Consider the following 16,357-nt stretch of genomic DNA (forward strand, 5'->3'; position numbering starts at 1 on the left):
TGGCCAGGGCCTGGGTTTCTAGGAACCCTTCCCCACAGAATGAGCACTCTGTACCATTGGATAAAGCCTCCGCTTCTCTTCCAGGTGAAACTGAGGTGGAGACACCCTCACAGCTTTCCCAGGCCCAGCCCCAGCCCCACCACGTGGCCCAGCCCCAACCTTTCACTCCAACCTGGCCCCAGTCCCAGCCCCCGCCTCTGGCTGGGATCCAGACACAGTGGGGCAAATCTCAACCCCTGTCCCAAGCCTACCGTGCTCTTTTCCATCCCAGATTAGGGTCTGTGGGGGCATCTTGCCCTATATCCCAGGAGAGGGCACAGTCTGTCGTCCCCACTGGAAAGGAGTATCTTGAGTGGCCCTTGCAGAAGTGACCAAAGTGGAAGAGGGTTTTGCCCTCTCTCCTTAAAAAGTCTCAGGCCGTCCTGAGCCAGCCCACTGCCCACCTTCCCCAGGAGAGGCCAGCCTCCCGGAACCCTAAGTCAGCCCCATCCTTCCCGGGATTGCCACCAGCCCTGAGCTCCCAGAGCACCACTGGCAAGGAAAGAGCACCATCCACCAGGACAGTCCTGTGGCCTCCCAGCAGATTCCAGGCATCTAGAGACCTGCTGCAGCCTGAGGGGGAATTCAGAGGGAGGCTCCAGAGTCAGGCAGAAGACACGCAGGAGGTCCTCTTGCCCTCCCAGGATTCTGAATTTGTAGGAAAGGGCATGAAGGATGTGCAGAAGGCAGGGTTCAGGAGCTCTGGAAGGTTCTCTGGGAAGGGGTGCTTAGGGTCCAAACTAGAGCCAGAACCAGGATCAAGGCTCAGGAAGGACTTCAGTGAAGCTTCTGGAGAAAGACAAGGAGGAATCAGAAAGTGAATTCAGGAGGCCCTGGAAGTACCAATCAGTAAGTTATGCACCCAGGGACCCAGACAAGAAGCACCTGGAAAACAAGCCGCAGGTCCATCTGGACAGGAAGGTGGGGGAGATCAAGGAGGGCTGGATCCCTGTGTCTGTGCATCGCTCCTGGTTCATGGCCAAACATGCTGTTCCCAAGTCTGACACCCACAGGAAACCGGGAAAGCTGGCATCCTGGAGGGGTGGGAAAGCCCACGTGAACATCTCTCAGGAGCTTTCCTTCCTCCATCCCTGCACCCAGCAGATGTTGGAAGCATATCTTTTCAAGTTCCATGTGAGGCACAGGTGGGGTCCAGACTTTCAGTCCTTGGAGCCCATAAATGTCCAGTCAGGTGAGGCTCAGCCTCCACCCCTCCCACACTCCACCATTCCCCCCTGGGCCTCCTGGGAATCTCTGGCTGAATCTGTAGCCAAGGTTGCCATTTTATTGGGAAAACCTCCCCAGAATGGTCCAGGAGACAACAGAACAACAAGCAAGTCAGTCCCCACCATAAGTGGCCCTGTCCTTGCCCCACCACCTGAGCAGGAGGAAGTCCAGAGGGCCCCAAAAGGGTCCCAGTCAGCTGACACCCATGAGTGATCAGAGGCCTCTCCGACTGGACAGGAGGACAGGGCATCTTCTCAGCCCCCAATGTGCAACCTTGCAGGCAGAACCTGGCAGAGCAGGACTGTCCTGGGGTCCGGGAAACCTAGACTTGAGGGGAGTGTGGGTTCAGAAATGGCTGGGAATGAGGCATGGCTTGAGACTGAGAGCATGTCCCCAGGAGACCCCTGTCATAGCACAGCCCTGCAAGAGCTCAGCATAGGGCCCCAGTGGGCAAGGGCCAAAGATGCCCTGGAGGCACTGGAGGCTGAGGAGGAGAAGCCCCCGATCGGAAAGTCACCGTGGGAGCCAGTGTGAGGGCAAGACTGGGAAAAGTGTTCAGGTGGATCTGAGGAGCACAGGAGCTCTGGGGACCACTAGTAACCCCTCAGTGTCTACAATCTGTGTTGCTCAGGATTCAGGGCAGCTGTGCCTGAAAGTGCAGGTGCTCAGTGAGATTGCGCTCATAGTGCAGGTGGACTCAGAGGAGCAGCTGCCAGGCCATGTCTCCAGCATCCTTCTCCAGGAGGGCACCACAGGCCTGTGCCTTCTAGGCCACCATATGGACATGCTCCCAGCCACATACAGGCCACCCACTTAGGCCCCTCTGTTCACCACCCAGAGTGTGTTCAGTAGGAGGAACACAACAGCTTCCCAGGGGCCATGTGCCCTCCCATGGAAGGGAGGGGACAGACTGGGGCAGCAGGAGCCTGGGAGCCCTAAAATGAAGGCTCCACAAAGACGCTGGGCTCTTCGGACAAGGGCAAGGCCCTCAGGAGGCCCAGGCCAGGGGAGCAGGGACACAGGTCCAAGGGATCCCGGACCTCTGAAGCCAGTGGGAGGAGCCACTCTGCCCACACCAGGGAAATAGGAGACAAGAAAGGAAATACAATCAGCCTCAGCCAGAGAAGGGACAGGCACCATCAGAAAGCAACTTCCAGAGAAAGATCAGTCACCAACCACAGGGTCCACACCCCAGGAAAAGAGGCTCAGAGCAGGAAGACATCCTGCAGAAAGGCGAGCCTGGGGCAGATGCTGTCCAGAGCCGGGGGTCTGGCCCAGCAAGGTTGTTTATGCACAGCATGGCTGATGAAGCCCAGACCATCATCAGAGTTGTGGGGCAAATCCTGGTGGACAAACTGGGGCTTCAGCAGGGACGTGGTCCCTCAGAGGTCAATCGCCACAAAGGCAACCTCCATGCCCAGGAGAATGTGCCTTCCTGCTGCCACAGGAGTCACTACCACCAGGAACATAGCAGAGAGATGAGAGCCCTGGTCTGCAGCCCCAAAGCCACCCTCAAGGGCCACAAGTGTCCTGTCAAAAACAAGGGCATCAGAGACAGAGATAGCAGTTGGGCCCCCACCTCCCAGGGAGCTTGTGTCCCCAGCTGGTCCCCACCATCAAGGGCCATGAGTGGCAAGCACCTCGGGTGGCCCCATCCACAGCTGCAGGAACAGAAGTCTACACAGAGGTGTCTTGCCTCCTGAAGCAGACCAGGCTTCCCACACCTCTCCTGGGGGAGACAGGGGGCTCTACTCAAATAACACTGGACACCTACACAACCAACCTGTCCTGCATGGGTCATAACAGTCCCCATGTGTTCCTGACTTCCATGGAGAAGTTCCCAGTATACCTGCTTTCCCTGCAGAGGTGATGGCTTCTGTGTGTGCCATGCTAGCATGCCTGAAAGGGCTCAGTGTCAGCTCCTCCTGAGTGTGGCTTCCAGAATGGCTGGGCCTAGAGGAGGCTGACAGGGACCTGGAGGACCCCCTTTTTTCCCTGTCCCCACACTGTGTCTGGTTTCCAAACTGGATCATGACCCAGAGCCTTCAGGATGTGTAAGGAAAGCAAACTCTATGGAGATCCCACCCGGGCTCTGGCTCACTGCATTCCCCATTCTAAGGTGACTTCTGTGCTGCTGTAGGGGCTGGGTCTGTAGGTCCTCATGGACTGGGGGGGTGGTAGGCTCCCCTCAGGCTGGAGGAGTGATGGATCCCAGCAGCCTCCCTGCCCCATAGTAGCTGGGGAATGTGGGGGGTGTCCTGTGCTGGCCCTGGGTCAGAAGGGGGAGTGCTCTTTCTGGGATCTCCTGGTGGGGAAGAGATGACACCCTCCCCAGACCCGTTCCTGCCTGCTGAGTTCTGGGATGGACCTGGGCCCCGCCAGCTCTTGTTTCAGCCTTGATAACACCCCTGGGTTCATGTCTGGTGTCCCCTGCCTCACCAGAGCAGTCTCCCAGCCCTCTAGTGTGGGGTGTCTGTTTCAGGAGGCACCCAGGGCTGCTGCCTGCCCCTCTGATGGGACTCTATGGTCAGGAACCACAGGAGGAGACCTTAGGGCGCAGGGTGAGAGGTGGGAGAAGAATCAGGGAAGACGAGCATAAGTTTGCAAGTGCAGGATCCATAAGCTGCCCACAGCTGTAAGCAGGGTCCTTGCAGCCTGGTGAACGTTACAAGCAAAAGTGGTCAGTGCCACTGCCAGGGGAGGGGGACCCAAAAGGGAAGGGCTGGCCTGGGTTACAAAGCACATCTATGGTTCCAGGCCCAGGTGCTGGCAAGGGACACATTGGGGCTCAGAGAATCTGGTCACATGGTTGGCAGGGACAGTCCCCACAGGGCCCAGTCCTGTGCTCTCTTCGTCCTGGTACTGGGTCCTTCCTGGCCATCCCCAGGGAAGGCAGGAGCAAGGGCAGGGCAGGCAGGAGCTGGTTCCTTAGAGGGCTCTGCCCAGGGGCCTTCTGCCCAGGGAGAGCTCTGCACCTGCAGGGGCTGTGAAGGCTGAGGACAAGGCGACAGGTCTGTCCCCAGGCCTGGCGGGACCCACACTGGGGATCTGTTTCAAACACGCCCTGGTGTCACTTTGGGTGTCCAGGCTACTGCTGGAGCCAAGTCCTGTCTGGGGTGGTGACCTGGACAGCTCTAGTGTGGGCCCAACATCTATGGGACCCAGGATCCTGGGACCTGCAGCAGAGGAACCCCACAGAGACCCCCGGTAGACCCCAACACTCAAAGATTCCCACAGAGACCCCACATTCATCGAGATTTCATAGATTCCCCACAGTGACCCCCAGAGACCCCAACACTGAGACCCTCCTATGAAGACCCCCAGCGGGACCTCCGCACAGAAACCTCTGACAGAGAAGCACACAGAGACCCTTCAAAACCAACACAGAGATCCCCACGAAGACACTCACAGTGACTCTCACAGAGACCTCCACAGAGAAATTATATCAAGGTCACTTTGCCACCCTCTAAAATCCCTAGCACCGCACTTGGTGAACATGAGCGGCATCTACCTCATTACCAGCAGCGCCTTTCTCCTGGTGGCCCTCTGCCCTCTTCTAGATAAGATTCCTTGAGATATGAGATACTGAACAATAGAAAAGCCTCCTCTATCAGACAGCGTCCAACTTAGAGCGACTCCCCCGACCCGCTGACAGACCCTTCCCAAGATCACCCAATCACAACTCCCATGCTGATATCAAACTGTAAGCGTTCATGATAGAAACGGTTAGAGTTCCTCTGATGCCGTCCTTCTGAGACTACGCTCAGCTCCTCAGGCCACGCTCCCCCTCAATGCCCAGGGAATCCACCCAGCTGGTTTCTAGGTTGGCCATGCTCATAGTGCGCCTCCTGCAGGCCTTGTGCTGGAGCACATGGAACAGGAAGGATCTCAGCTTGGACACAGCTTCCTCAGAAAACCTTATCCCACTCCCCTATGAGGCCAGGCCCCCTGTGCTGGGTTCCCCAAGCTGGCCCTTCTTCCTTTGTGACAGCCTCTGCATGCCTGGGCATGTTTCTCCTGGAACCCTGAAAGCTTCTGGTGGGCCCAGTGAGGAGGGAGGCGTGCCTGACCACACTCCCGGTACTGACTGTGGCCCCTGTTAAAAATTGTTTCATAAAATCTTCTTAGTTAATGGGCACAGGAAGTAATGCTTCCTAATCTACCTCATAGATAAGTTGCATCACTAAAATCATACTTTCATAAAGGGTATTAACTCTTTCCAGTAGCCAATATAATGTTTCAAGGAAAATCTGTAAAAATAAATGTGGCATTGCTACTTCAAATTTAGTGGTAGAAAGAAATTTCCAAATTCAAACTATTCCATCTAAGTTACTTATTTTATAGGTCAAATATGAATATTCTTGTAAGTTTTGAAATCTTTCAAAGTAAAATTCTGATGTTTAGACAATACAAACTAAAAAGCAGTTTTTCTTAAAAACATTCTAATGTGCCACACATTTATTTTAAAAAACTCTTACCAAAGAAGATGTATTTTTAAGTAATTTAAATATACAACTTGCATCAGACACATATATTGTAAATCCACTCTTCTAAAAATGAGGAGCAGCTATGTGTTTACTTTAACATCTAAGATGCTGAAATATCTATACAACAGGTCACTTATTTACAGCCACATTTAAAATAGGGGATTGATAAATAATTCAGCATGCATATTTGTTCTGTTTGAAATTTTTTTAATTATTGAAAATAATTGAAAATCTTGCAAAACATCATCTGTTTGAAAGATGTTAGAAAAGAGAGGGTAGAAAAATAGGACTGCATTCTTATTGCCTAACGGTTTAACCTCAGTTACAAATACACACATATTACACATATCTATGTGTGTCTATGTGCCTAGGTCTGTATACACATACAGACATATGGGTGTGTTGCAACATCATTCGATTAGTATCACCTGTTCTATTTTTTATTATTCTACAGAGAAAGGCACATCACAATTGGTCTCTAGACTTGCCCAAGTAACTTTCTCTCTCCAGCAGTTTCTGCCAGTTCTTGGGTTCGGAAATTTCCTTCCTGCTCACCTCCACTGGCAGCGTGTTCATCTCACCTTAGGCCCTCTGGTTCTATGCTCCAAAAATGTGATGAGCGTAAAGAGAATTTTCCTCTGAGGAAAACAATAATGACTGGATCACTGATACACTATGGGTTCATAAAGAAAGGTGAGTCTATTTGATTTGTCTATTAACCTGGAAGAGCACATTGAACATTTTTTTCTTTTTTAGAATAAGCACAGGTACACATTGATCTTTTACTGAAAACAAAAAAACATTAAAAGATACATATAAATAAGAACAAAGGACTTTTATCTAGCCCTAGATCCCAATAACTTTTTCAGAACTCTCTTTTCCTAAAAGGTTTATAGTACAACCTTTTATATTTAAGTTTGCAAACCATTTCTAGTTAGTGTATAAAGTGCGAGGTTTACACGGAGATTTTGAGCCCATAAATGTTTATTTTCTCCAGTAACATTTGTTAAGAAGACTATTTTTTCTCCTTCAATTACTTTTGTACCATTGTCAAAAATGAGTTGGGCATATTTACTTGTGTCAATTTCTGAGTTCTTCATTCTGTTCTGCTGACCTATGTGTCCATCTCTCCACCAATATCATGCGCCTTTTCATATAAACTTAAAATAGGTTTATCTATATGCATAAAAAATATGTAGCTGGGGTTTTGATATGACTGTCATGAAGTCTACCCATTAATTTGAAGAGAGTTGACATATTTGCTATCTTGAGTCTTCCAAACCATTAATAAGGTATGTTTGAATTTATTTAGTTCTTCTCTCAATTCTTTCATGCACATTTTGTAAATTTTGCCATCTTGATTCTGCATGTCTTGTCAGATTTATGCCTAAGTATTTTCTTTAGAGCAATTGTAAAGGTATATTCAGTTTCCACATATTCATTGTTAGTTCATAGAAATATTATGAATTTTGGAGGATAGATTATTTATCCTGTGAACTTGCTAAATACTATTATTCTACAAGACTTTTTTTAGTTTCTCTGAGACTTTACAAAGATAATCGTGTAATCTGCAATAGACGCCACTTTCCTTCTTTCTTTTTTTTCAATCAGTATGCCTAACGTGTTTCTTGCCCAATTGTGCTGACTAGAACTTTCAGTGCTCTGTCAAACAGCATTGCTGAGAGCAGATGTCTCTGCCTTGTTTCCACCCTGAGGGGAAAACCATTCATTCTTTCATCTTTAAGCATGACATAGCTATTTGTTTTTGATAAATGCTCTTGATAAAGTTCAGGAAGTTTCCTTCTATTTCTAGGTTTCTGAAAGTTTTTATCATAAAACTGTGCTATATTTTGGCAAATGCTCTTTCTGCATCAATTGAGATAAGTAGCGTACATATTTTTGTATCGTGTTTTCTTGTCCAGGTTGATATTCCTTGTTCTTTAATTGACACATGTACACAATTTATATTTAAGATAACTGTAGGCCGGGCGCGGTGGCTCCCGCCTGTAATCCCAGCACTTTGGGAGGCCCAGGCGGGTGGATCACAAGGTCAGGAGATAGAGATCATCCTGGCTAACACGGTGAAACCCCGTCTCTACTAAAAATACAAAAAATTAGCCGGCCGTGGTGGCAGGTGCCTGTAGTCCCAGCTACTCAGGAGGCTGAGGCAGGAGAATGGCGTGAACCCGGGAGGCGGAGCTTTCAGGGAGCCGAGATCGCGCCACGGCACTCCAGCCTGGGCGACAGAGCGAGACTCCGTCTCCAAAACAAAACAAAACAAAACAAAACAAAACAAAACAAAACAAAAACAAAACAAAAAAGAAGATAAAGATAATGCCTCTTTCTAAGGCAGAAGTTAAGCAGGTTTGCTGCTACCTCCCTTTAAAAGGCTGGGGTTTCCTAAACTCGAGATTTCTACAACAGGCTTGCTATTCTGTCCGATTTTTAAGCCGAGCATACTGAGGCAACAAAGTTTAAGTAATTTGTCCAAATTATTTATCTTGGTGGTTTTATTATAGAATATATGGATTTGCATCAATTATATCAGATATATGGTGAGTGAATGTATGATGCAAACCCACTGCAAGGGTAACATCAACCCAGGCCCACCTCCATACCCGGAGTTGATGGAAACATTTATATTGTGAATAATGCTACTAGTAACATTCATATACAAATGTTCATAATTATATCTTAATTTTAGGAACATATGGTGAATGTATGTCCAATCTTTTGAGAAATTCCCAGACTGCTTTCTAAAGAAGCAACCTCACTTTATGTTCCCACTAGCAATTGGATGAGGTTCCCAATTTTTCCGTATATTCACCAACATCTGTTATTTCTTTCTGATTACACTCCATTCTATTCAATATCTCTCATTGTGGTTTGAGATTCATTGTATCTCATTGTGGTTTGATTTTCATTTTTCTGATAGCTAATTATCATTTCCTATGCTTAGCTCTAGATATGATGTGACGATATTTTTCTCCCATAGTGCCATTTTACTTCATGATCTCTCTGAAGCACAGAAGTTTAATTTCAATGAAATTCAATTTAACTGATGTTTATTATTGTGTTTTTCATTACATATTGAAGAAACGTTTGCCTAATCTAAGGTCGCAAAGATTAACTTCTACATTTTTTTCTAGAGTTTTATTTTATAGTGCTCAGCTCCTGAATTTAGGTTTTTGATACATTTTGAGATAATTGTGGTAAAAGACAGGGTTCCAACTTCACGTGAATATCTAGTTGTCTCAGCTCCATTTCTTGAGGTTTTGACTATGTTTCCCCATTCATTTATCTTGGTAGCTTTGTTGGAAATCAATTGCGCACAGGTGGGAAGGCTTCTTTCTGAACTCTCAATTCTATTTCATTGGCGTATTGTGTCAGTACCACACTATCTTTACTGCAGCTTTGTGGTAAATTTTGAATGGAAAGTGTATTGTTTTGGCTATTCTGGGTCCTATGAAAGTCCATAAGAATAGTAGAATTGTCATAGCTATTTTTATAAAGAAGCCACTTGGGATTTGGTAGAGACTTAATTGAAATTGTAGGTCAATTTTGCAGTGTTGTCACTTAATGTTCTCTTCCAATCCGTGAATATTGGATATCTTTCCATTTATTTCAATTTTCTTCAATGTCTTTCAACAATATTTTAGAGTTCTTAGATTATAATTTTTGCACATTTGTTAAATTCATTCCTAAGTATTTTATTCTCTTGCTGTCTTTGTGAAATGTTTTTATTAATCTCATTTTATTTTTGGATTGCTCTTTTTTACTGTGTAGATAAATAATTGACTTTTGTATGCGATCTTGTTATCTGCAACTCTGCTGGACTTAATTATTAGTTCTTATTTATCAGAATTTTCTGTATACAGGATCATGTCATCTGCAAACAGAGATAGATTCACTTTTTTCCTTTCCAATTCAGATGGTTTTTGTTTTTATTTTCTTGCCCAATTGCCCCTCATCAAAATCAAACTCCCAGTAAAATGTCAAAGAGAAGTGGCAGCAGTGGACATCCTAGCCTTATTCTGGAAAGTGAGGAAAATGCATTCAGGTTTTAGCATTAAGTTTCATGTTAGATTTGGGGTTTTTGTAGATGCCTTTTTTCAGGCTGAGGTATTTTCTTTCTATTCTCACCTAGTTGAGTGCTTTAATCATAGAAAGGTGTTGGATTTTATAAAATATTTTACCACATCTGTTGAGATTGTCATATGGTTTGGGCTCCTCAATTGTGTAAGCATTGCATAGCTGATTCTTGAATATTAAGCTAACCTTGCATTCCTGATAAATCTACTTGGTTATGGAATGTACCTCTTCTCATATATTGCTGGATTTGATTTGCTAGTATTTCCTTGGGAATTTTTGTCTGTATTCATGAAAGATATTTGTCTGTAACATTCTTTTATTCTACAATCTTTCTCTAGTTTTGTTATCGGAGTACTACTTGCCTCATAGAATGAGAAGGAAAGTCTGTTAATTTTATATTGGTTACATTTAGCCATAAAATCAGACCTATATGAAATTATCTATCTAAAACTTGTTAAGATCACATTTTTGAACCAAGTAAATCATCATTAAAAATAATGCTTTCTTGGTAAGCAGAAGGTATGCAGTAGTTAAGACACATATTTACTTTTTAAGAGTGAAGGTAGCAACATTTATATACATGTAAAAGGTTTGTTAATTGTTAATTGCAAAGTATTCCTATTAACAACTAAATGTCTGTATACTCATCAGTCTAGATGATTGATATATTAAGCACCTCTCACTACAATTGTGATTTGTCAATATAAATGAATATCCATCAAATTTGCTTCTGGCCTATATTTTGACAATGCTACTGAAGCATTTAAATGTGTGACTGTTATATATCTTAAAAATTTTTTCATATTTTGATATTTCATATTTTGTCTGTCACCTTTTATATTATTATTGTCCCTCCTTATTGCTTGCATTTTTTTCTAAAATTTTCTTCTGTCTAATACATTTGTAGTGGCCTTTTTAAATAACATTTGTTAATTTTCTCTAAACCTTTGTTTTAATATTTCAGTGTAATTATTCCCAGGTAAAAGCATATTTTCTCAATCCAGTGTTAGAGTATTTAATATTTTAACACATAAGTTTGAAGCATTTACATCTGATTACTCTCTTATGTACATAATATCTGATTAGGTAGCTTTTTATTTACTCAAGATTTTCCGTCTCTGCCTTTGCTGCCCCTCTTTTAGCCTTTGTTGTTCAATCCCTCTCTCTACCCTGAACCTCTTTTTTATTGTATTAATTTATTTTTCTTGCACCACTTTATTTTTTCCTGCTTTTGACATTAATTACCATATTTTTACACTTTCTGTAATTGTTCATTTTTTTGAAAAAATATTCACGTTTCCTGCTTTTGACATTAACTACCATATTTCTACACTTTCTGTAGGTAATTAAAAGGGCCCAGTTAGTTGACATTTTTTTCGTAAAAAGGTAAAATGTATTTCTAGTCCCCCCAAATAAAACCCACACAAATTTATATGTACCACTTTAATTTTGATATTTGTTTTTGTCCTTGCTAAAAAACAAATAGCTTTTATACTTCTTTTCCTTTGCCTTTCGCTAAGTCTTTAATATTTGCTTAATCTTTGTGAGTTGAAAAATGTATTTTTATTAAATGACAACTTATGTGGAATAATATTCAGTGTAGAATTTATTTTCATATTCTGCCTTTTAGCCCTTCTATACATTTTTTCCTTCTGGTTTATCTTGTAATTTAATATGAAAGTTATCTACTCTGAGCTCAATTTTTATTAACTTATCTTTCATATATGGTCATCAGATATAACATGGAATTCCCAGGTGCATTTTCATTTTAAATAAACAATAAATAGCATTTTAGTATAATTATATTCTCAATATTGCAAGGAAGAGACTCGTACCAAAAATAAATTCTATGTTGTTTGTCAGCAAACTATCAAATTGCAAAATGAAATGTGACATTTACATTTATGTATTTTCCCCCACACCTGGCAAACTTACTTTCAGATCTACTTAGAAAAGTACTTATTCTTGCTATATTTGTGCTGAATCTACTATACAAGGAACAAAGAAATAAAAATTTGTTTGACTTTTTACTATATGGTTCATTTTTCAATGAGGTAAAATTCTCTACTTAAGAAACTTATTTTTGTCCTACTATCCACCTGTTTTGCCCTTAGATGCCATTTATTCATCTCAGAGAACACCAAAACCTACTTATTATGAAGAATCTTTTAATTCAACTTTTTATCTTTGAGTGTTCCCCTTAGTGTGTTTTGTTTTGGCTATTTCTTAGGGCATGGAACTTTCACCAATCAATTAGTTGCTGCTTTTGAGGTAGTTATATCTTGTAGGTAATATGAAAAATTTGACCTCAGTCTTGAATATCACTTAGGATGGAGGTTGAGATATGAACTTTCCCCTTACGGCTTTGAATAAAAACCTCATTCTGTGTTAGATCCTAGTATCTGTGGTCAATGGCTTTCTGTATTTGCTGAAATATTCTAGCTAAATGTCTAAACAACACTTTCTTTAACAAATTATTTAGGCAGGAAGCCCAACCCCACTGGACTCAGAAATGGTCTCTTTCCTGGGAATATATCCACAGTTACTCCTCAGTTGACTATTTCAATGAACTATCAAGTTTATCCCAAATTAATAATATTGGAGTTCAAATCTCACAGATGTTTTCTTTCTTGACAGCCATTTTTATTTTCTTAAAAGAATATTATATTACACTTTTAATTTTTGGCTTTCATAAGAGTTGGTTTGGCAACTGCTCACGTTGCCCCAGAGAACTAGAAGTAAGTGCTTGATTTCAATTAAATTATTTGTTACTTAACAAATAAAACCTATGAGAAGCCATTATTACTGTATCCCTCTGCAGTTGAAAAAGAACATATTTTTGGTAATATTTTCTGGAAGCACTGCCAACTTTATTTTTTTTCCAAAGTGTATGGCAGGTATTTCATCTGTTCTTCATTGACCTATATTATTTATATGCTATAAATCACTGGCTTTTTCACATATATTATAAAACTTCTTTGAGATTAATTGTGGTGAAAAGTTTATTCTATAAAATCACTTTATTATAGGTAAATCATATCATTTCATTCTCTGCAATCATACCTCCCCATGTTTTGCTTTATGAGATTTGGTTTGCTTGGTACTTTAAAGCCTTCCTCAAACTTTGACTTCCTGGGACTTCCAGGTACAATGCAACACCCCAGTGTTTCCTCTGAACAACTAAAACACCACAGACATAATGACAAGAAACAAAGACTCTGAAAGGTCTGTCTAGGGACTTCAGGACTTGAAGAGTGATACTATGGTAAAGACACTGGGTTTTCTTGTTGCCTTCCATGTATCTCACATAATGGACTATAGAAGTTTCCAATTCTGAATCTCCAATAGGCACAAACAAAAAGAGCTTCAAGAAAATCCTGTTCTCTCCCAGCCAAAGGACCAGGAAAGGATAACCTAACTACAAACAACCACACAAAACCGTTCTATGAAGAATAACCAAACTACTCCAGATGAACACCACAGAAAAAAACTACTACTTCAGTTTCTCTGCAGCCATGTACAGAGACAAGCTTCTCCCAGGTCAGTAATGCTTTGATTACCTCTAAAGTCAGAGTAGGCAGCTAATCTTCTATTTCTCACACAGCTAAAAGAGAGGACAGCATTCCAATTCCAATTCCCTAACCAGTGTCAGCAAAGTCCAATAGCAAGCTGAGCACCCAGGTCCACCCAACAACAATAGTGGTTAAACAGCCAGATCTAAGTAGAGATGATTGCACTGTGCTTCTTGACTGCTGTCTCCACTACCCTACCCTATTCTGTCAGTGGGCTCCACTGGGGAGTTAAGCATCTACCACCACCCAGCCCCCTATCCTCTGAACAGTTGAAATGAATCTAAATTAGTCAGCAATCTGCTATTTCCCCATGCTACAGGTCAGGAGGACCCCAAATTAGCAACAGTATCATCCACAACTTCTCCAAAAAATATGATATGCTCTGATACACGTTAAAACAAAACAGGTATGGGCTCTATATGCTGAAACATATAAAACACTGGTAAAGAAATCAAAGTAGTAATAAAGAAGGATACATTGTGTTAATGGATTGGAAGACTCAATATGTTGCATTAATCTCCCCCAGCTTGACCTATATATTTGATGCAATTCCTATCAAAATCTCAAAAAGAATTTTTTTAGATAAAGCAAACTTACATCCTTGGATAGCTAAGACAATTTTGAAAAAGAAGTATATAATGGGAAGAATCTATCAATAATGTTTTAAAGACTTATTATACTGCCAAAGTAATCATGACAGTGTGGTATTTGCCTAGGGATAGATTCATAAAAAAAGGTAGAAGAGAAAGCCCAGAAATAGAGTCACACTGGTTTGGATATGATGCAATATGTCACCAAGCTGGCAAATGTAAATCAGTGGAGGAAAAATAGCCTTTTAACAAATGGTGCTACGGCAGGTGGACATCCATAGCCTTAAGGAAAAATAGCCTTAACATAAACCTCACCCTACAGAAATTAATGCAAAATCGCTCATTAACTTCAATGCAATCTGAAATTCTAACACTTTTTAGGAAATTTTAAAAAATAATAAAGAAAATTCAACCCTCTTAGGTGTGGCAAAGAGTTATTGGATTTGATACCAAAAATACAAGCCATGAAAAAAATCTGATAAATTAGATCAAATCAAAACTTAAAACTTCTGTTCTGTGAAATAACTTACGAAGGGACTAAAAAGCCAATCTACAGATGGAAGAAAGCATTTGTGAAATGTGTACCCAATTACTATACCTATGTAAAAATTAATTAGCTAATGAACAAAGTGTACAAAGACATTTCATTAAGAAGCATATAAACATGGGAAATAAATGCACAAAAAGTCACTGAACATTATTAGCTACATCACTGCATCTATTAAAACATCTACAGTTTTAACAAGTAATGACAACACCAAATGCTGGTGAAGATGTAGAAATAACAAGCCACTCATGCATTGCTTGGTGGCACGTAAAATGGTAGAGTCAGTCCAAAACTGTTTGGCATGCAGCTGTCAGACAAGCCTGCAACACAGTGCAGTTATCCTAGAGAAAATAAAACTTATGCAAAAAAATTGTACATGAAGGTATAAGGCAACTCAACTAAAAACATCCCTTGTGTTCTTCAATTGTGAATGTTCAAATAAGCTGTGGTACATTTATACCATGGGGTGCTACTCAGCAATAAAAATGAAATAGACTATTAGCATGCATAATTGGAAGAATCCTAGGGAGTTAAACTGAGTGAGGAGTCTTGGCAGGGAGGTGTTCCTCCTGTTTCTGCCACACTATGCAACATAGGGAGATGGAAACAGATCCACTGACAAGTAAAATGACGTGAATGTTCACACTCCTTTTGCTGGATTCTTTCACATTTAACATGGACCTGGGTGCTGCAGCTTCTCAGCTGGTCTCTGGAGCTCTCACAAAGGTATTGTGGTCCAAATACTGTTATTAATTCACTGACTCTGTGAAGGCATGAAGGCCTGACACTTCCTAGTACGCCATCTCATTGACACCCCTCTTCAGTACATAATACTGAGACCATTGTTTCATTCAATCATTTACTATGCTTACTTTAAAAAATAGTTGCATAATATCTAAGAAGTGACAGAGTAATCAGGAAAGAATTGTGGTGACAGGTAAATAATATATTCATTTTTTAAAAAAGATTTGATGTTACCCCTGAAATGTCATGCACAGTCATAGATGAGAAAGCAAACCTAACAGATGCTAGAAATAGGATGACTGTTTCACAATCTCTTGTAAGTTATAACTCCTTCCTTAATACCCCTCTTTTGTGATAGAATACCCTTTTTCCTGTTTTAAAACTAAAGCACAAACTATTATCATCTGTAAAACAATTATGACTAAGACAAATAGGATATATGACTGACATAGACTTCAAGTAAATATAACTATTATATAAAGATGTTAGAGTTAAGTCTTCAACTCTGATGTTACGTGATGCTCAAGTTTAAGACTAATAATATTAAGCAATATCTTCATGTTTAAGAGTCACAGATTAGACTTTCAACCCACAATTTAAAAATAAAATATAATTTTCTATGATAGCATTGAACTTAACTGAAAAAATGTATATATCAAAATTGTTAAGCAACTTTACTTGCTTTCTTTCTAGAAAGCTCTACTATGATAGTACAGCCAAACTTAAGAAAAATATCAATAGAAAGAATACTTAAAATAATTCTAACAGGTTGTCTTAAGAGTACTATAGTAGATAAACAAAGCATCTCAAAAATCAAGAGCCTAATTATAAGGAGTATTTTTATTGGTTACTATGTTTTAAGTACCTGAACTTTGTACACAAAGTGAATTTGCTTTCCAGGTATATTGGCAATAAACGGGTACAACTGATGATAATTTTTTTTCATTTGTCGAACAGTAATACTCAGCAAGATTTGGAAGGTAAAAAATAAACACAGCAGAATTTTTTTTTTACCTTATTTTTTCTCTCTTCCTTGATGCTAATACAAGAGACAGTGGT

At 41.4% G+C, this 16,357-nt stretch overlaps 1 protein-coding gene and 1 pseudogene across 1 annotated transcript in view; one reads left to right on the forward strand and one right to left on the reverse strand.

The window, feature by feature from the left end:
• Positions 1-2,969, forward strand: part of LOC116812231 (spermatogenesis-associated protein 31E1-like) — a 55,249-nt pseudogene extending 52,280 nt beyond the window's left edge.
• Positions 1-16,357, reverse strand: part of XKR3 (XK related 3) — an 85,892-nt gene extending 69,535 nt beyond the window's left edge. Inside the window, exon 1 of the mRNA XM_058434446.1 lies at positions 16,313-16,357. The gene's annotated coding sequence lies outside the window, so the exon portion shown is untranslated. The remainder of the gene's footprint in view (positions 1-16,312) is intronic.

Source organism: Hylobates moloch, unplaced genomic scaffold (genome assembly GCF_009828535.3).
Source record: "Hylobates moloch isolate HMO894 unplaced genomic scaffold, HMol_V3 SCAFFOLD_25, whole genome shotgun sequence".
In the NCBI taxonomy this organism is placed as follows: domain Eukaryota; kingdom Metazoa; phylum Chordata; class Mammalia; order Primates; family Hylobatidae; genus Hylobates; species Hylobates moloch.